This window comes from Boleophthalmus pectinirostris, unplaced genomic scaffold (genome assembly GCF_026225935.1).
Source record: "Boleophthalmus pectinirostris isolate CB_2022bp ecotype Guang Dong unplaced genomic scaffold, ASM2622593v1 HiC_scaffold_3, whole genome shotgun sequence".
NCBI lineage: Eukaryota > Metazoa > Chordata > Actinopteri > Gobiiformes > Gobiidae > Boleophthalmus > Boleophthalmus pectinirostris.
Window position 1 is genome coordinate 22,630,209 of NW_026571299.1, and position 20,758 is coordinate 22,650,966.

Genomic DNA, 20,758 nt, shown 5'->3' on the forward strand with positions numbered 1-20,758 from the left:
CCTGCATAGGCTCATGATATCCATACTACTGTCCTATAGTGACCTGCCACATGGGGGGACGTTCACACAAACACAAACACAGACCTTCATCATCGTCATCAACCTGAGAACAAGCAGACTCCACCGTCTTCCCAGTGCACCGTGTGTGGACTGCGTTGTCTTGCGTACGCTGCATAGACCACGCTTCCTCCTGTGCACCTCTAAACCAGAACTAACACCAAGACTAAAACCAGGACTAAACCAGGACTAAAACCAGGACTAAACCAGGACTAAAACCAGGTCTAAACAAATAATCAATCAAAAGACAGGACAACACAACACAAAGCACCACATAAACAAACACCATAGAACAAAAATAGATACGAGACCAAGTCTGACCACGAGTGATGCACCTACAGGATCTTTAAATTATTCTTTACAGGCAAGCCCTCTGCAGCCTTGTTTTCTGTTAATAATTGCACATCTTTTACATTTATTTTTTAACTGCACTATCAGAGTTTAGCAGATTAACAGCTAATGGTACAAAAGAATGTCTGAATCTGTTCAGTTTAAAGTTTGGGACCTTGAACCTTCTGCCTGACGACATCGAATCAAACTGACTGTGAAGAACATGGGTTGGGTCACTGGGCTCCTTCCTGCCGAGCTTCCAAACAGTCTCCTCGAATATGTGCTGAAGTGAGCTCAGGGCCACACCCATGATTTGACCTTACTTTTAGTCAAAGTAAAAATCTGTGATTTAAGTTTGACTGACAGGTTACTAAACCATGTTGACATGCCGTGATGTAAAATTGATTCCATGCATGTCTTAAAAAATAGAGGGGGGCGGGAAAGGCTTGTTTAAAGAGGAACATTTTTAGTAGCTTTTTAAAAGTATCTACATGATCAGTATGTAGGCAGTACGTTCCAGAGTTTAGGGGAGACAGCTTGAAAGGATCAGTCGAGGGTGACCAGAATTTTAAAATGAAAAACTGGGACATCCCTGTTTTTGTTTTTTTTTTTTTGTTTTTGTTTTGGGTGGTTGGTAACAATAAAACTGTGAAACGAGTGCAGAATTAAGGAACACTGTTAAGCAGAGACCGTTCATGACTAACATGTGAGTCACATTTTCTTGGTGTTTTGGTCATTTTTAAGCAGATTTTCTGTATTTTACTAAAACAAATGCCAATTTGTGTCTCTCTTTACTGTTGGCAGGATCAGATTGGTCAAAAACACCAGGGACATTTCTGGTATAAAACTGGGACAAATCACAGGTTTTGGATAAATCTGTCTCCTGGCACTATGGAGCTTTTCTGAGAGAAGACCTGAAACTTTTTAACGGTGAAGCAGACAGGTATGAAAACATGACACACATATTAAAGACACACTATGGAGCTTTTCTCAGAAAGGACCTGAAATGTTCTCCGTGTAGGTCTTACAGTTGTGTCTAGAATAAACCTGTCACAGTAACACATTTTGAAATGATAATATTGAGGCTACTTTGTGGCACTGACACAAAGCAGGAGAATCACAGTCAACTTATTTTAGGGTTAGGCTCACAAAAATTAATTTTGTGTAATGTAGCACCTCTCTCTAATTTTGCAAAGAAATGGTACACATAATAAATATTGAGTCTCTAAATCTATTGTTCCAATGTTCATGTGCTGAATGAATCAATATAGTGATTTTTGTGACAGAAATACTAAACACCAAATAAACTTTTTCTGCTACTTTTCTGTGTATATGGTGTTTGATAACATCTACTTTTCCTAGACACTAGGAAAATTTGCAGCTTTGTGTTGAAAAATGTCTAAAACTGAGTGTTTGTTCACTTGATCACCTGATGACAGACACGTTTCTGATACAAACACCTGGCTGCAGGGGCGGAGTTCACAATCACTGTGAATTCAATCACAATAATCCTCATACCCCCACCCCACACCCCACTCTCCCCTTTAGTCCTCCAGACTCCTCCCCCCTTGTTCTCCCCTTTAGTCCTCCAGACTCCCCCTCGTTCTCCCCTCCAGTCTCCCTTTAGTCTCCAGACCTCCCCCCTTGTTCTCCCCTTTAGTCCTCCAGACTCCTCCCCTCATTCTCTCCTTTAGTCCTCCAGGCTCCTCCCCCTTGTTCTCCCCTTTAGTCCTCCAGACTCCTCCCCCTTTAGTCCTCCAGACTCCGCCTCTCCTTTGAAATGTGTGGGTGGAGTTTATGTGTTTCGTCCCACTTTAAAGAAGCATTGTGGAGTTTTTCTGATGCAGGGCCTGAAGCTGTTACTCAAATTCATTTCTCTCCAACAACTAGGTCAGGAATCAGAATACAATAGATGATTCGTAAAAACTCCAGAAGTGCCAGTTCAGGCACCAGCCAATCAGCGAAGAGCCATACATTCAATGCTGTCAACGATTCCCGAGATTGAGGATTTAAGGCCGGAACTGAGAATGTTTGGTGAATTTTATCAAGGGGAAAGACGTTATTGCCCTTCTTCTTACGGGATTTGAGAAAAAGCTTAATATACCAGTTAGCCCCGTTAGCGGTGCATTACATACACCACGACCAAATATCAGCGATTGGTTAAATGATTAAAAAGTACCCGCCTACTGTCGAGTGAATTAATTCTAACACTGCGAGGTCAGACGGTTTCCACGAAGTGAAACTGGCTGATGAATTAGGCTATAAATCTGTATGTGCCTCATTAAAAACAAGCAAGTGTTTCTACCATTCCAAGTTACAGCTCAGATCTGTGGGGTGGCACTACAGCAGGGGTGTCAAACTCATTTTGGTCCAGGGGCCGTATCCAACCTACTTTTATCCCAAAGGGGCCGGATCAGAAAACTCAAAAAGCAATAAGTTCAAATATTTGTGCAGACACTACAGGTTTTTCAAGGATTTAAAGAAAAACAAAAAAACACCTATAATCGAATAAAGGCAAAATAGCTTCATGCCTGAACTGTGGAACCTTCCAGACAAATCAATAACATCTCCATGGAGACCAGCTGGGGACAGATCCTCCACCAGAAAAGTTACATAGTGCACCTTTACAGAATTCACATGAAGAGGTAGATCCTTATTTTCCGTTGTGTTCATTGTAAAGTGCAGAGTGTAACATTCAGACTGAGAGACTTGGTTCCGTCCTGATTCTCGGGGCCTCGTCTCACACACTGAGCAGCAGGTTTGGACAGCAGGCCTTTGTTAAAGCCCGTGTGTTTTACAAAGAGCCACAGTGACGGGGCCCTGGGCTGATAACATGAACTGAAACATGCTCATTGTTTCTTCAGCCAGGATTCATGCTCGGGGTATTTTTATCTTTTTTTTTTTTTTTTTTTATTTCTTTGGCAGGGAGAATGTAATCAGACAGTTACAAAACAGAGTGGAGATCGGCTGACTAGATACCAGCGGACACAACCAGGGCTATGGACCTAAACGGTGCTCGCCAGAAGAACATTTCTCATTCATTGTTCTCATAACATTTTGGGGGAGAAAAATAAAGTTTGAAAGCTCACAGCTGATCAGCGAAGTGTTAACTAATGACCACAGTAATGATCATTTTATCTCAAATCTGTTTCTGAAACTTTACACACCACTAAGTTATGAAAACATTTCACAGAATCTTTTGTTTTAAATTGGACTTAAAGCAACCGTTATCTATCTTTGTACTCTTAACTCTGGATGCACAAATACGATACTTCCAATAGGCGAGTTTCATTGTTGACAAAAGCGCGCGTTGCATGCTGGGAATTATTTTGATCGGCGGCAAGAAACACTAATTCAACATGACGGACGGAGCGAGAAAGCACGTAAAGGGTATTGATCCCGGTTATTTATCCACTGTAACGGCAGAGGACCCAAGACGATTTGACCAGAAATTGGTCATAAGCATCGACAGACACCAAGTCACCCTCTTCAACCCCTACAAAAGGTGGACCAAACCAAATTTCTGGTCGGAATCGCCAACTACCTGGCCAAATATTCACTTCAGCGATATCCACAATGACTTGGTGGAAACTCCTGGGCCATTCACAGCAGAAAAGATGAAAGCCTCCAAGAGTCTCGATGTGTTGTTGAACTTGTTGGAGTCCACGGTTTGCTTGGATCTTCTACGTTTGCTCTGCGGATGTTTGAAAGCCGTTTAATTCGCCGTTGGCGGTTCTTTTCACTCAGAATACGAAAAAGACATTTTCCTTCTTCCGTGCTTCTATTTTGTGCATCCGATTTCCCAGCATGCACGCAGCTGAATTTACCATTGCATCACGCACCGTTACACACGTTCAGGAGGCCATTTGTTGTTCTACTGACTTTAGTGTTCAGTGGGAAACAAAGAGTCAAAACACGCCTCGTCATGAGAAAATAATGCTCAATCATCGTCGTCAGCAGTTTGGAAGTATTTTTGTATCAGAGAGGACGACACGAGTGAGGCGATTATGCAAATGATGTAATACCAAGGTGGTAGGGAAAACTCCTCATTTAAAACAAACGATTTAATTAAACATTTGAAGACACAGCGCACTGATAAATACTCGAGTTCACCAAAGCAGCACGAGTCGTCAAAAGCCAACTTTAACCCAAATTTTCAAGGAGTGAGAGAAAATGTCCAAACATAGTGAGCAGCCACTTTGAGTCGTTGACGATATTGGGTTTCAGCGTCTTATAGATGTTCTAGAGCCCAGATACGAGCTGCCCAGTCATCGCTACAGCACAGATGTGATGTTACCTAAAGTGTTGGATGCTGTGAAAACTCATGTTAGGTCAATGCTTCATGACATCAAGTCAATAAGCTTCACCACTGATATTTGGAGGAGCAGCGTCTGCCCAATGTCCCTCTTAAGTTTAACAGTCCAGTGGATAAATGTTAAAATCTGCATTTCCATTTATTGTCATTGTATGTTCATAGGGGTCCATTTTTCCCATTGACTTTTCGAAAAATTCATATGCGTGGTGATGCACCGATACTACTTTTTTGAAAACTGATACGAGTACAAGCACACCGTAATTTTTGGGCTATTAGACGAGCTCTTAAGCCTCTAACCGCATCAAAAAACAACCATGCGCCCCGCAAGCCAGAGCGCCCTATACACGAATCCACTCTGGGTGTCCCAGCACGACTTCAGTAAACTACAAAACCGCACCACCCGCGGAACACACAAACACACACGGAGCAGACAGCGAAAAACACTCACAGACACACTCATCACTCCACGCCGACGAGGAACGGAACGGAGGAACGAACCTGAAAAAACAAGTCCAATGTGCCTTTCTGAGTCACAACTGAACAACGGAGTCACTGCGAACACACCGACAATCCAGCGGCCCCAGACAGCACCCTCCCTACACGCCACAACTGAACAAAGCCCTGAGTCACCATGAACACCAAAAACAAACAAAACCACTGACCCATCCAACTGTTGTGTTTCCTTTAAAGTCTGGTGCGGTTTATTTGTGAAAAAAGTTAGAAAATAGACCATTTAATGACAGCGCGCCTTATAATCAAGAGCACCTAATAGCCCGGAAAATACGATATAATTTCTGTACTTGCCGATACTGAGTACCTATACCAATACTTTAACCTAAACCCCCATGAACATACAATGACAATAAATGGAAATGCAGATTTTAACATTTATCCACTGGGCTGTCAAACTTAAAAGGGACACTGGGCAGACGTTGCTCCTCCAAATATCAGTCATGACGCTTATTGACTCGATGTCATGAACCATTGACCTAACGTGAGTTTTCACAGCATCCAGCACTTTAGAAATCTGGAGAGGCTCTTGACATTGCAGCGTGGTCTGACGTGCAGAAGAGGTCGTTCACATGAACACACAGACTATACCATTTAAATACTTAAATAAGGGGGATTATGCATAGATGACTTTTAGAGCATTCCACCATCCATGTTCCCTCATCAATAACATACCCGAAGAGGTTTTAGATGCCATCATGCATGTTTGAGTCATCTAGAGATCTCTCCAGAACCACATAACTCCCTCTATTTAAATAATCATTTTGGTGAGAAGAACTTATATTTACCTTGTATCCTTTATCTAAGTAGGTCAACATTGATATTTTCTGTTTGACTCACTTAACATTCAAATCTCTTGCATTTCTAGCTTCACTGGTGCAGACAGGCAGATGTTTGAACATTTAATAGAGTTTCGTTCCTGCTTTTCCAGTGAAATGTGGCGCCTGTGGTATTTCAGAGCTGTACATGTCAGATTCATGTCACTTGTGTGTTGTAAAAGACCAGATTCAAAAAGTGTTGTCATGATACTAACATTTCAAACTCAAATTCAAACTTGTACCAAAGAATCCTACCTTACCTTAAATATCTGGGGTATGTCATCACCGCGGACATGACAGATGATGGTGATATGTATAGACAGTGTAGGACGCTCTGTGCTCAGGCAAATACTCTTAGTTTGGTTCTTGTACAAATGATGTAAAGTTGTTATTGTTTAAATCTTATTGTACACCGTTGTACACAGCTCACCTCTGGACTAATGATAAAAAAGCCAGTTTGCAAAGACTGCAGGTGCTTACAGTGACACTTTACAGAGCTTTTGAGGAGGCCACGATGGACAAGTGTGACCGAAATGTTTGTTACTGCACGAGTGAATACTTTGCAAGCTGCACTATGAATTTTAATGTACAGTTTTATCTGCAGACTGAACAAATCGGACAATGAAGTAATAATGTCACTCACAAAAATAAGATTCAGTGCAATAAGATCAGTCCAATATGTGGAGACACTGGTGTGGTTGTCTTTTAAAAACATAAATGTTCATTGTTTTGTATTGTCACTGTCCTTGTCTGTTTTTAAAATGGACCATGAGTCCAGAATAAAGATGATGATGATGATGATGATGAATGCTGATACCACGATGATAATGATAAATACTCTTTATTTGCAATAGAATGAGACTTTCCACATTAAATGGTAGAACTTTTTTTTCTATTCCCATGTGTGTTATATGTGTGTAATCCTCAGTGGTGCAGTAGGTTCATAGTGTTCATGTGTGTACTAGTCTCTGTGCTCTGTTCTCACACAGCTTAAGATCATTCTAAAGCTATTCTCAAAAATATAATTTTCTTTTATAATCAGACTGGCCTTGCAGTGTGAATACAGGTTGTGATGGAAATTAACATGTATAAAGTCTCAGCAGACACAACTGTCTCCGCCCCTTTGTTTTCCCTGTCCTCAAATGTACGTCAGCACAAGTCTGTGAAGCAACAGTCACTATCCTTTGATATCTATGGAACTTGTATTTCTGTATAAGTACTCCGAGCTCAGATGCTGGAGAGAAGGAACTTGGACAGGTGAGTGGAGAGAGGAGACTCAGGAGAGGCGGTTGGTCTGTGGTCAGGTCAGAATAAAACTTTGTCTGTATTCCAAAAAACTAATTTTCCACAACACAGGTGACAATAGAGCTGTTAAGTGTGTCACTTCCAGGTCCATCAGCTGATTGAAAATTATGAACATTTCACATTAAAAGGAGACTGCAGAGGTTTAAAGCTAAAACTGTTATAAGTGTGGATCTGTGGTTAGAACAGGGACAGGAAGGGCACGAGAGATAATAATCCGTGTATCATTCGTTTTTCAATATAAAACCAAAAATAAGAAAACGAAAAAACAACAGTTTTCTTCACTATTTGTCTCCAAAACCAAAATGAAAAAACGGATAACGATTCGTTTTTTCAGTTTTCTATTTTGTGTTTAAATGAAGAATGGAAAAAACGGATAACGGCCGTTTCCCGTTTATGTGACTTCCGTGACTGAGATGCCGGAACTTTTGCACCGGGTACGGATTGAACTAGGACTGATCCAGGTCCGAGACCAGACCGGGACTAGAGCGGGACCAGACCAGGACCAGACCAAGACCAGAGCGGGACTGGGGCGGACTCCAAGCTTTGACTCTGAGCCTCCGCGGGGTCCAAGCCTCAGCTTCGAGCTCCGGCCCTGCCGTGGGCTCTGAGCCTCCGATCTGGTCTCAGTCTTGTCTCTGTCTTGTCTCTGTCTCAGGCCCGCTTTGGTCCCGGTCTGGTCCCAGTCTCAGTAGCGCTTTGGTCCCGGTCTGGTCCCGGACCTGGTCCATTTGAACCAAAAGCTCTTAGTTGGGTTTGTTTTCGTTGGTGTGAAAGCGTCAGTCGGATGTTTTGCACCACCTCGGAACCAGCCACGGTTGTTGAGCGCGGAGGACTGGAGCAGCTCTGTCCAGACCTGTAGTCCACAGAACATTCTCACTTTCCCCGCACGGAACCAGCGCGGAGACGATGACACGGAACCACTCAGACCGCTGGTCTCGGTCTCAGTTCCGCTCTGATCACGCTGTGGTCCCGGTCTCAGTCCCGCTCTGGTCCCGGTCTGGTCTCGGACCTAGATCAGTCCTAGTTCAGTGCGGTGCAAAAGTTCGGCATCGCAGTCACGGAAGTCACATAAACGGGAAACGGCCGTTATCCGTTTTTTCCATTCTTCATTTAAACACAAAATCGAAAACTGAAAAAACGAATCATTATCCGTTTTTTCATTTTGGTTTTGGAGACAAATAACGAAGAAAACTGTTTTCTTATTTTTGGTATTATATTGAAAAACGAATGAACGAATGACACACGGATTGATAATGTAACCATAGGAAGAGAACTTAACCGCACATTTCTTGGTGTAACACTTAATTACAAACTGTACATCTACTGTACTCTTATCTGACCCCAACCTGAGAGGTGAAATGAACGATCATAACAAAGCTTGCACTAACTTGATGCACTTCCAAAAACAATATCAAAATCAAATCTTACAGAAATACAAAGAAAACTATAAGTCTTCACATGTAAAACACAACTATGAACTAAACACATGCTTTTTATTTCTTTACATTTTTTATTTTTTTTATTTTGATACGATCATAAACGTAAACTTTGTGCCTTCTTTATTATTAGTTTGTACGACCATGAACGAAAATATATGTGTGTATGCATGTATGTATATATGCATATTATATGTGTGTGTGTGTGTATATATATTTATATTGAATATATGTACTGGATATTTTAGATGCGTATGTGTATGTATGTATGTATGTGTGTATGTATGTGTGTGTTTGTATGCATGTGTGTGTTTGTATGTATGTGTGTGTGTAACAAACACTGTTTGTTACCCCAGAACCACACTTAGCACCTTCACCCTTCACTAAAGCACTTTAAAACACTGCACTTTCCTAGCACACAGCACTTTTAACATATTTGCACATCACAAAATAAATTGCACACAATTGGTTTAAAAAAATATTTATTGGCTTTCCTTTAACCATTTTTTATTCCTGAGGCACAGCACTTTAATTGGAAGTTGCTTGTCCCTGGAGGAAAAGGGAGACAATAATAAATTACATTTTTAAATTGACTCTTGTGCAATAAATATGGTGCAATATCTGTTTTAGAATGTTTTAAGTGTTGATGTGTTTAGTGTATTTTATTGTGTTTTAATGAATGGTGGATCTGCTTTTACTTACCTCCCCTTTTTATCTTCTGTCCAGGTGTGAAAAAGAGTCCCCGGAAACGAGCTCCCTCTTTTTATGGTTCCGGGCTGGACCACGTGTAACATTTTGTACAGGGGTTTTAGGTTAGGTATTTTACTGGTTTATGGGTTTAACATTTAATTGGTGTAATGGTTTAGGGTTTTATGTATATAGTTGGTGGTTTTAAAATAGTTATCTGTGTTTTGGGTTGTTTTATGGAGGTTTAGGTTTTAATTTATGCTAATGATAATTTTAACCATCCCTGTTTTAGCATAGTGGGTTTTATCCAATCAGTAGGACCAGCATAAAAGGCGCCTTCAAGATCAGTCTGTGTTCTGCTGCTGGAGAGGAAACTGCTGCCTGCCTCCGTTTTGCACCCTGCACTTTTTGCACTTGCACTTTTGTAAATCATTGAAAAAAACAACAGTAAACTGTGGACCACAAAGTACCGGTCTGTGTCTGGATTTGTTTTTTTACCTTGCTCACTGAACCCCAAGCCGCTCACGGTCAACCTACATTACATTTGGTTCAGGAGTGGTCCTATGCCGCAGTGAGAAGGTACGATGAATACCAGACAAGGTGGAAGAAAATGCCTGAAGAGCCCGATGAGGAACCTGGGCCGACAATGGCTGCCACCAGGGGGCAAAGGCAAGTGGTGTGGAAGAGAAATGGAGGAATGGCTGGGATGATGAAGTCACTAATTGATGCCCAGACCATAAGGACAAAAACTGTCAACACGGAGCGGATCCAACAGGAGCAGCGCTGGCAAACCTGGAGATTCAGGTCCAGCGACTCCAGCGCAGCTAAAAGGATGCAGCCAGAGCGATCTGCGCATCCACAGCGGGTTTCAAGGCCCGTTCAAGGCTAGAAATGCCAACAGAGGAGGAGTACGAGGATGAAAGAAGAGGAGGGCCACGTACCCTCACAGGCCATACCGGAGCCAAAGCTTCTTCCCCTGGCTCCTGACGATGAATTGAACATTTCCTGACCACGTTTGAAAGGATGCTCAGTTTGCCGATGGCCAGAAGAAGAGTGGGCTTTCGCCTGGTACCTCTGTTTGCAGGCAAAGCCCGAAGTGCCTATGTTGCTATGGACATGAAAGATCACAGAGGACTATCAAGGTGAAGGAGGCCATTCTTGTCCAAATATGAAATTACATCAGAGACCTACCGCCGTCGCTTCAGATCCCTGAGATCGAGCCCGGTGAGACAACCACGGGAGCTGTTGTCCGCCTGAAGGAGCTGTTCATGAGATGGATTCAGCCTGGAAAATAACAAATCAACAAGTGTGTGAAAAGCTGATTCTGGAACAGTTCTGCGGATGGTCAGTCCCGAGCTGGAGATCTGGATTAGGGAGCACGACCCCGCCACCACAGAGGAAGCTGCCCGTCTGGCTGAGGTTACATCTCTCGGAAAGGGACCAGAACCAGCTACTTCGGCGAGAACCTCCCCAGCCCATGCCAAGTAAGTCCTTTGGGGGTGATGGGTGTGGTCCAACCCAGGGTAGAAGTAGCAACAGTAGGCCCAGCTCCACCTATCCACCAGTCTCGCACGGTGAGAAAAGCCCGCTAGACCACCACAGAACAGGTGCTACAACTGTAACGAACTTGGTCATATCAGTACTTTTGCCCAGCTTTAAAAAACCGAGTCCCTACTTTGTTCTGTACCTAGGCCGGAGCGTACAGACAGGGCAGAGAATAGGGCGCACAACCCAGTGCTTGAAATGGCCACCGGGCGGAGCAATTGTTAGACTCTGGTGTTTCAGACAGTGTTATGTCCTCCTTAGTTCCACCTGAGCGGCCAGTCAGTGAGCAAACTCCACTGGTTGTGTATTCATGGAGATGGATTAGCAAGTGATTAGTAAACTGTGATGTTTTAATTGCTGTAGTTACATTAGATGAATAAAGGTGTATCGCACAGTGGGAGGTGGGTGGGGTATGTGTTTGTTTGTTGAGTGTCCACGCTCAGTAGTAATTGTCATGTATGTTACTCTGGTGTGGTTAAATGCAGTGTGTGGCGTAATGACTTAAATGCCATCGTATACGCTAATGTAACCATAGCATAGTGTTTTTATCCAATCAGTGTAAAAGGCGCCTTCAAGATCAGTCTGTGTTCTGCTGCTGGAGAGGAAACTGCTGCTGCCTCCGTTTTGCACCCTGCACTTTTTGCACTTGCACTTTTGTATATTGAAAAAACAACAGTAAACTGTGGACCACAAGTACCGGTCTGTGTCTGGATTTGTTTTTTACCTTGCTCACTGAACCCAAGCCGCTCACGGTCAACCTACGTTACAGTGTGTATGTATGTGTACGTGTGTGTTGTGTGTATGTGTGTGTATGTATGTGTGTGGTTGTATGCATGTATGTATGTATGTGTGTTTGTATGTATGTGTGTGTATGTATGTGTGTGTATGTGTATGTGTGTGTGTTTGTATGTGTGTGTGTATGTATGTGTGTGTGTATGTATGTGTGTATGTGTTTGTATGCATGTGTGTGTATGTATGTGTGTGTATATGTATGCATGTGTGTGTAAGTATGTATGTGTGTGTGTATGTATGTGTGTATATATGTGTGTATGTATGTCTGTGTGTGTATATGTGTGTGTATGTATGTATGTATGTATGTTTGTGTATGTGTCTGTATGTATGTATGTATGTTTGTTTATGTATGTGTGTGTGTGTATGTATGTGTGTGTGTATGTATGTGTGTATGTATGTATGTATGTATGTTTGTGTATGTGTCTGTATGTATGTATGTTTGTTGTATGTATGTGTGTGTGTGTATATGTGTGTGTGTGTATGTATGTATGTATGTATGAAGTGACATCATCATTTAACAACTCTACTGATACTTTGCAGTGACATCACGATGGGGGGTTCTGCATGAATGTCTATATTATATACTATACTATACTGACTGTTCACCATTTACCATGGTGACACACTGCCAAATACGTTTATAGATCTACGTCTGAAAACTCAAGAAAAAATACAAAATGGATTTAAACAGCACATTTTCAGGAGCCTGTGATGCGTTCGAGCATTCACTGCATCACTTCAAGAACATTCAACAAAAAAGGCGAGAGTGACTGACTGAAAAACTGTGGGCTCCCCTGCTCTAGTTGCAGTTAAATCCGTTCTTTCTGGTCAGATTGTGTTACAACAAAACTCAGATTAAAGTCTAATTTGAGTAACCGAGCTTCAGACAGAGCAGTACATCCAGTTAGCGCCACACCCTCAGAGAATGTCGATGAGTGACGATGATTGAGTCGGCCTAGTCTGAGTAACCAATCTTGGATAAAGTGGACGAGTAATGAAATAAATAAATTACATTCAATGAGGCTAATTAAGATGATGCAAATGCTCATTAGAAGTGACGAGGACATGTGGACGTTTAATTGCTGATTAGTTCATTAGTGTGATAATGAGGACTCGCACAGATGGGAGGTGGGTGGGGCTAGTGCTTGTTACGCAGAGCTCCAGTACAAAGTCTATCTGCAATCAGAACATTACTGCTGTTATTTAAAGACAGATATCAGGGATTAATATGACTGCAATCAAACTGTGATGTAATAACTTGTCAATGATCAGCTTGGCGAGTTTATTGGAGAAATCTACAGCCAATCATCTGTCAGGAAAAGACTGTGGAGCTTTGCCTCAAATCAATGGCCCTGTACCAGATGTTTTTAAATGTCCTATATTAAAACAAAATCGACTCTTGTGAGCTTTAAGTCATGTTAGACTGTTGTTATCTCCTCAAAAACAGACCTGGAGTTGTGTTTAGTTTCATTCACAAATGTCTGTCATCTCCAAAGAGCAAAATACCCTGTTCCACCTCGTGATGTCATGAAGTCGTAGTTTTCGAGTAAACAGCTTCTTTTATTCTGTGTTGGGAAAGTTCATTTTCTAGATGAACTACTTCAAAAGTTCAGTTCACAAATTTCAAAATGAACTCAACTTTCAAATGAATGAAAAATGTTTTTTTATTTTATTTTTTTCAATACGTTGCTGTGAGTGATTCTTTTTCAGTATCATTGCCAAAGCCCTTACAGAACCACAGACAGTAAGTATTTGATCAGTTTTAACAATGAAACTATCTGTTAGATTTCATCTTCATATCAAATTTGTGGCTGAGAGACAAAAGCGCAGCCTTTTACTGTACGCACTCAATGGGATCTGGGTGGAGGATCTGTCTTGACTGTCTTTTGATTTTGTACATGTTTTCATATACCTTCTCTGAAATGGTCTGAAATGATCCAAATGGTTCTCGTGAAGGTGTATAGGCGAGTTTCAGCTGACGTCATTGTTATTAAAAGCCCGCGTTGCATGCTGGGAAACACAATAGCGGTCAAACACAGTGCGTAACCTCACGTATTTATCCCCGATAAATTCCTGCTGCATTATCGGATGCACAAATAGAAGCACGGAAGAAGGAAAATGTCTTTTTTGTATTCTGAGTGAAAAGAACCGCTAACGGCGAATTAAGTTCAACAACGCATCAAGACTCTTGGAGGCTTTCATCTTTTCTGCTGTGAATGGCCCAGGAGTTTCCACCAAGTCATTGTGGATATCGCCGAAGTGAATATTTAGCCAGGTAGTTGGCGATTCTGACCAGTTTGGTTTGGTCCACCTTTTGTAGGGGATGAAAAGGGTGATTTGGCGTCCATCGATGCTTATGACCAATTTCTGGTCAAATGGTCTTGGGTCCTCTGCCGTTAGAGTTGATAAATAACCTGGATCAATGCCCTTTACGTGCTTTCTCGCTCTGTCCGTCATGTTGAATTAGTGTTTCTTGCCGCCGACCAAAATAATTCCCAGCATGCAACGTGCGCTTTTGTCAACAATGAAACTCACCTATAGAGTTTAAAAACACAATAAAGCACTTCCTGTATTACTACATGACATCACCAGGTGGAGCAAGGTGTTTTCTGTTTGAGAGAAGAAGTTTAAGACCTTTAAGCAAAACGTGTCTCGTCTCAGTACAGATATACTGCAGAAGCAGCTCTTGAGGTCCAATTAAGTTTCGCTGGTGCTGTCTACATCTAATGAAAAAATGTTTTATTGTGGGTTTTATTGTATATGTGAAATTAGCATGTTAGTTGTGCTTCACAAACCAGATTTAACTGCAGAGTCATCTTCAGCTGTAGTTCCTGGGCAGAGGCAGAGTGAGCCCAGGTGACAGTGTGCCTCGACTTCATAAAATGGTCCATAAAACAAACACCAACAATCTCTCAGCAGCAGAGGGAGCAGCTCATCAGCACTACAAATACACATTTATAAACTGAAATATTTATGTACATTATTCCTATAGACAGCATTTAACTTTACTGTGATGCAAAACTCCGCTCTGGTCTCTGACAGGTGTGAAAAGTAAAGTGTTTCTAAACTCATCATGTTGAATAATTCGGATGCTCTGAATGCAGAAGGGAAGTGAGGAAGAACTCTGGTCCACTGCAAACTCTTTACAGTGAATTAATTCTGTTTTTGAAAGTTTTAAGATATGAAAAATCAGGTACAACAACATTAAAACACAGCTAAAAGCTTTAAATATTAGTAGTAGAGGTGTATTGTGTAACTTTTCAGGTAGAGGATCCATCAAATGGTTTTCTCCAGAGATGTTATTGCTTTGACTGGAATGTTTCACAGTGGCCACAATTACATTATGTTTTGTTTTTTTGTTTTTTTATTCCATATTAATTATTTTGCATTAAATAGTCCATCCATCCATTTTCTTCCTCTTATCCGGGGCTGGGTCGCGGGGGCAGCAGTCTAAGCAGGGACTCCCAGACTTCCTTCAACCCAGACACTTCCTCCAGCTCCCCCGGGGGGACCCTGAGGCATTCACAGGCCAGCCGAGAGACATAGTCCCTCCACTGTGTCCTGGGTCTTCCCCGGGGCCTCCTCCCGGTGGGACATGCCCAGAACACCTCCCAAAGGAGGCGCCCAGGAGGCATCCGGAACAGATGCCCGAGCCGGAATTAAAATAGTCTCCTTGGAGTTTACAAGGAAATAATAATTCTGATTTGAAGTTCACATGGAAAACTCTTTAAATCGTCTTTATTTAATGTGTCTCAGCATCTGGGGGTGGGTAAAGAAACACACACTTTAGCTGCTACTGGCTTTTCTGTCATCTTGGTTTGTCGTTACACCACAGACACAAACATGATCCAAACTTTTCCCGCAGTTGTTCCGATGATAATTGCACATCAGCTGGAGAATTGTCTCATCACACTTTATGTCTGTCAGCTGAGGAGGAGAAGGGAAGTGTCGGAGAAGGAGGAAGAAGACAAACTGAGTGTGAGGCTGCTCTACCTCAGCCCACTCCCACATCCCGCTCACAAATCCAAAGAGATGTGGATCAAAGTCCCAAGACAGGACTGGTGGAGCCGGATCATCTGGATCATGTCAGAAGGGCGACGCAACAAGCATGAACTGAACCACCAGAAATATTTTTAACAAGAATAAATGTTTACATGATCCAGGAATACATGAATTTGGCTTTAAAGTCAGAATAAACCACCCACTTCCTTCAGAAATAAGTTTAATTCCAAGTAATCATTTTCATCAAGAATGTAATTGTTTACATGATCTTTTTTAAAGAGGAATATATATATATATATATATATATATATATATTTATTTTTATTTTTTTCCGAATTAAATTATTTTTATTCGGAATTAAAGGTGTAAACCACTTTATATAAAAGTGGTAAGTATGGCATTAAACCTTTCTCTCTTTATAGAGACCAAACCAGACCAAGTTACAGGTCAGATCTGTGGAGAGGCGACTCCACTAACAGTCCGAATGTCTGTTTTTCTAGGTATTTTTGAGCTATAAAACCACCTGTAATAGAAGAAATGTAAGGTTGAGCTGTTTAATGTCACTGTGGAACATTCCAGGCAGAAAAATGGCATCTCTATGGAAACGAGCAGCTGCCGGACCTCCAACCAAAAAGTTACACAGTGCAGCTGTGCAGAATGTGGGATTTTCAGTTACAGCTTGTGTGCTCCGTCCTCAGTCTGCGGGTTTCTTGTTTGCAGAGGTGGATGCTTCTCTAAAAGTCTTAGTAATGAAGCAACAGCTGCTTCAAACAAACATGTGCAGAGGAGCAGATGAGGCACTGATCACTGTTTTTGTTGGAAATAAACATTTGAATTTGTTTAAATCTGTGCTGCAGATCAGTCGGATCTGAGACGCGTACTAATGTCCTTCTGTTGTGTGGGCTTTGTGTCAACTTTATTGTTCCTGCAGAGAAATGAGTCCTCTGCCTTTGACCTTTCATCAGTGTTTAGTGGATTATAGAGACAATTTCACAGGTTACAAAACAAATAAGATACAACAGACAAAAAGGAGGTTAGTACAACACAAGGAAATGTTAAAAAGCAAGCTCCAGCGAGTCAAGTCTTATCTGTAAGAGACTTCTACGCAGTGGTGGGGCATCAGGGCCTTCAAGTCCTTCTCTGCTGGCCTAAAAAAAACTCTGAATCACAGACTGATGTTTACATTATTATTAAATAATTCCAAATGGTCTGTCCGCTTCCTTTCAGAGATTTTCCTATGGTTATGCTGCTTCCACATGTATTTTCATATTAAAGCATTTGACCAATCACAGCTGTCACTATGCAGAGTCAAAGTCAAAGAAAAGTCCCTGAGGCCTTCACAATCCGTTCTGCAGGAACTCGAACACAAAATAAATGTCCATGAAACTGTTGCTTCAACCAATCAGATTTTGAGTTGGTGTCACCAGGTCCTTTAGCAACGAACGATGTCACCGGATTCAGACTCATAATTGGACAAACAGAGAGTGAACCTGCCAAAGCAGCAACCTGCATCTGTAGAAGAACCAGGACTAAACCAGATCTAAACCAGGACTACACCAGGACTACACCAGGTCTAAACCAGGACTACACCAGGACTAATCTAGGCCTTGAGAGAGAGAGCGAGAGAGTCCTTTTGTCCGTGGTCACCCGACAGTCTACGCGGGTGCACCTTCAGGCCAGTCTCGACAAACAGTCCTGGTTTGTTCTGGTTTAGTCCTGGTTTGTTCTGGTTTAGTCCTGGTTTAGTTCTGGTTTAGTCCTGGTTTAGTCCTGGTTTAGTTCTGGTTTAGTCCTGGTTAAGTTCTGGTTTAGTTCTGGTTTAGTCCTCCTCGCTTCTTCTCCGTGCACCGCGTACCCCGCTCTCCTCACTTCTACGTGCACGGAATCTCCACAGCTCTTTATACTGTGTTTCTGTAGAATAAGATACTTTTATAACCATACAATAGTTCTTGAGGAGTGGATTGTTTCAGACGGAGCACTACTGAAGGTCTAGGTCACATATTTAGATCTGCATGTTCCGTTTTATTGTTTGGAAAATACTATATTTGACCAAAACAGTGTATGAACATGTCAGTAATTTGCTTCCTGCGTCTGAAGAGTGCAGACACTATCCTTGCTTGCTCCTCCTGTTTACTTCTTTACTTTGCATTTTAATCACTTTACCTCCTCCAACACCAGAAAATGTGTCTACTTTTGATTTTCTTTCAAGTAAACCAAGACTTTTAAACCATTGTTACATTTTTAACAAACCATCTGACGAGTCAGTAACACGTCGGAGAAGAAGAAACCAAGAGAATTTCCTCTGTGAGCACTGTCGGAACTATCAACAACAAATTAATGAGCTACAAGTGTGGATATTTGATTTAGAAACTGAACAAGGACTTCATCAGTGGTGAACATCATCAGCGGGCTTCCCTCTGAAAAATTACTCGACATCGCTTAAGGTTTGTGAAGTTGTTATGTACAATTTTGAATAATGTTTTTGTATATTTATGAAGAATTGTCATGTGGGAGCATGGGTGACGTAGGCATGTGGGTGGAGTCTTGTACAGGTAATTGTATGTAGAGTTTGATTTGGGCCTGAGAGAGATCGCTGGATTACTCAAACACACATTGCAGCTGACGATAATGCCAGCATATTTGTTTGCATGGTAATAACTCAGAAAATTATTATTTTATTTGTTCAAATATTAAGATATGTCAGAACACCACTGTTATTCATTTTCATATATTTTATTTGTAAAATATTTACCTTTGAGTCATGTGACCTTTTACTTTGCCCCAGAAATAAAGAAAGAGTGAGAAATAGTAGCCGTGAAAGAGAGAAAAAGATGATAGAGAGAAACAGAAAAAATTGTAAAGAAAAGACGTCAAACTTAAAGAAAGGCTACTTCAACAAGTGTGTGTGTTAGTTTTAGAGTAGTTTCAGTGTAGTTAGCTCCTCCCTTCAGACAGATATAAGACAGTGTCCACCAGCTTCTAACCACAACTGAAGAAGCAGCTTGGATGAACTGCAAAACATTTTCGATCAAAATGTCCAGTTGACAAATTGAATTTCTTCTTTTGCCGTTAATTCTACCTGGACGACTGAGGGATTGTACACACACCTCCACTGGAAGAGTCGCTAAAATGCAGGTGAATGATTTACCTTTTGAATAATTCAACTTTAAGTACAATGTAATCAACAGGCTCTGTTCACGCTTCCGTCACAAACCAGGAAGATGTTCGGAAACTTCGGGTGTAGTTCCTGACACTGGACTCACTGACCGACTGTGATCAAACCCACTGAAGTAAATGTGATCAGTGGTAAAATGAAGACTGCAGACGTATGTGCTGTTTGGAATCATCTGGAATTTTGGAATTTGCTCTCATCTCTTCTAATCACATGTACCAGTGCACTTGGAGTTGTGTGTCAGTGGAGAAATGATGAAAACTGAGGTCTAGTCGGAATTGTTGATGAGCGGAACATAACGGAACAATGACATTGAACATGAAGACAAATGGGACATTTTCTCATGTTTCCTAGATGTTGTCAGACTTACTACTGCGAACAGAACCCGCCGGAAGTTGTCATCGCATCTTTCTGAACGTCTTCCTGGTTTGTGACATAAGTGTGAATAGAGCGTATAGAGAAATCTGACTCTTACAGTTGATACAGAACTGTGATTGAGCTGTTGCTGGATTACTTTATGTGTCATGTGCCAGTTAACCTTGTCATTTTCAGACAGTGGTACGTCATATAAGAAGTGACTTGGTTTAATTATGAAGTTTAATTATAAAAAGTCATTATGAACAGGCATTTTCTCCCTCCCTCCTCCCGCTCGTTCAGTATCTCTCATATTCAGTGTTGGGAAGTAATTACAAATACATATACTGAAACTGTTGATTCAGAATACTAATTTTGAGTAACTGGATTCTACGGAGCCACAGTCACGCCCACTTCAAAGTCCACTCTGCTTCTGGAAGTACTATACTACTATATTTTCCATTTTACTAGCTAGGACCACACCAACAACGACACAGTGCAAAGACGTTTATTGATAATGTATGAAGCGGGGCAGAGATGGCTGGGTTGAGACTCTAGGTGGGGGCTCCGTCTCAATCTACAATTGGCCCTTGTAGGGGTCTTATGACTGAAAGACAAACTAGGGCATGGGAGGGTGGGGTCAAATTAGCTAAGACAAACTGGGATGATGGGAAAGGCTGCTACATATGGGCTTCTGGGAAATTCGAGGCGTGGTTGAGGTGAGTTGTGGTTCGCTGGTGAGAGGAGAGGGCGGCTGAAGCGTGGTCCTGCTCCTGAATCTCACTTAATCATATTAACAGTATTGGGAGGGTTACTTTTAAAATGTATTCCCCTACAGATTACAGATTACATACCCCAAAATGTAGTTTGTAATGTAATCCATTAAGATACTTAAAGTGAGTAACGTAATCTGAATACTTTGGATTACTTGTTGTAGAGAAGCAAAAACGAGGAAATCTGAACATAAGATGTTTTGTCTGATAAAATAAAATAAAAAAAAACAGACTTTACTTAACCAAATTAAAAATATTATTGTTAGAAGAAGGGGAGACACGGTCCATGCAGCCTGATTTAGTCCTGTTAAATCCTGTTTTAGGCCTGGTTTTAGACCTGGTTTTAGTCCTGGTTTAATCCTGGTTTAGTCCTGGTTTGGACCTGGTTTAGACCTGGTTTAGTCCTGGTTTAAACCTGGTTTTAGTCCTAGTTTAGTCTTGGTTTAGACCTGGTTTAGACCTGGTTTGGACCTAGTTCAGTGTCCGGCAATGAGTGGAATTACTGAAAAAAAAAAAAAAAAAGGGATATAGCCCGAAATGTAAAAACAAGTAAATGCCGCCATGTAGTCCATTTATTTCAACAAAGTAACTGTAATCCAATTACCACTCACTGAAACAGTAACTGTAACCGAATACAGTTACTCATAATTTTTACTCTGATT

At 41.5% G+C, this 20,758-nt stretch overlaps 1 protein-coding gene across 1 annotated transcript in view; it reads right to left on the minus strand.

Annotated features, from left to right (window-relative positions):
- Positions 1 to 20,758, minus strand: part of LOC110159114 (adenosine receptor A1-like) — a 55,178-nt gene that overhangs the window by 10,772 nt on the left and 23,648 nt on the right. The window lies entirely within an intron of this gene.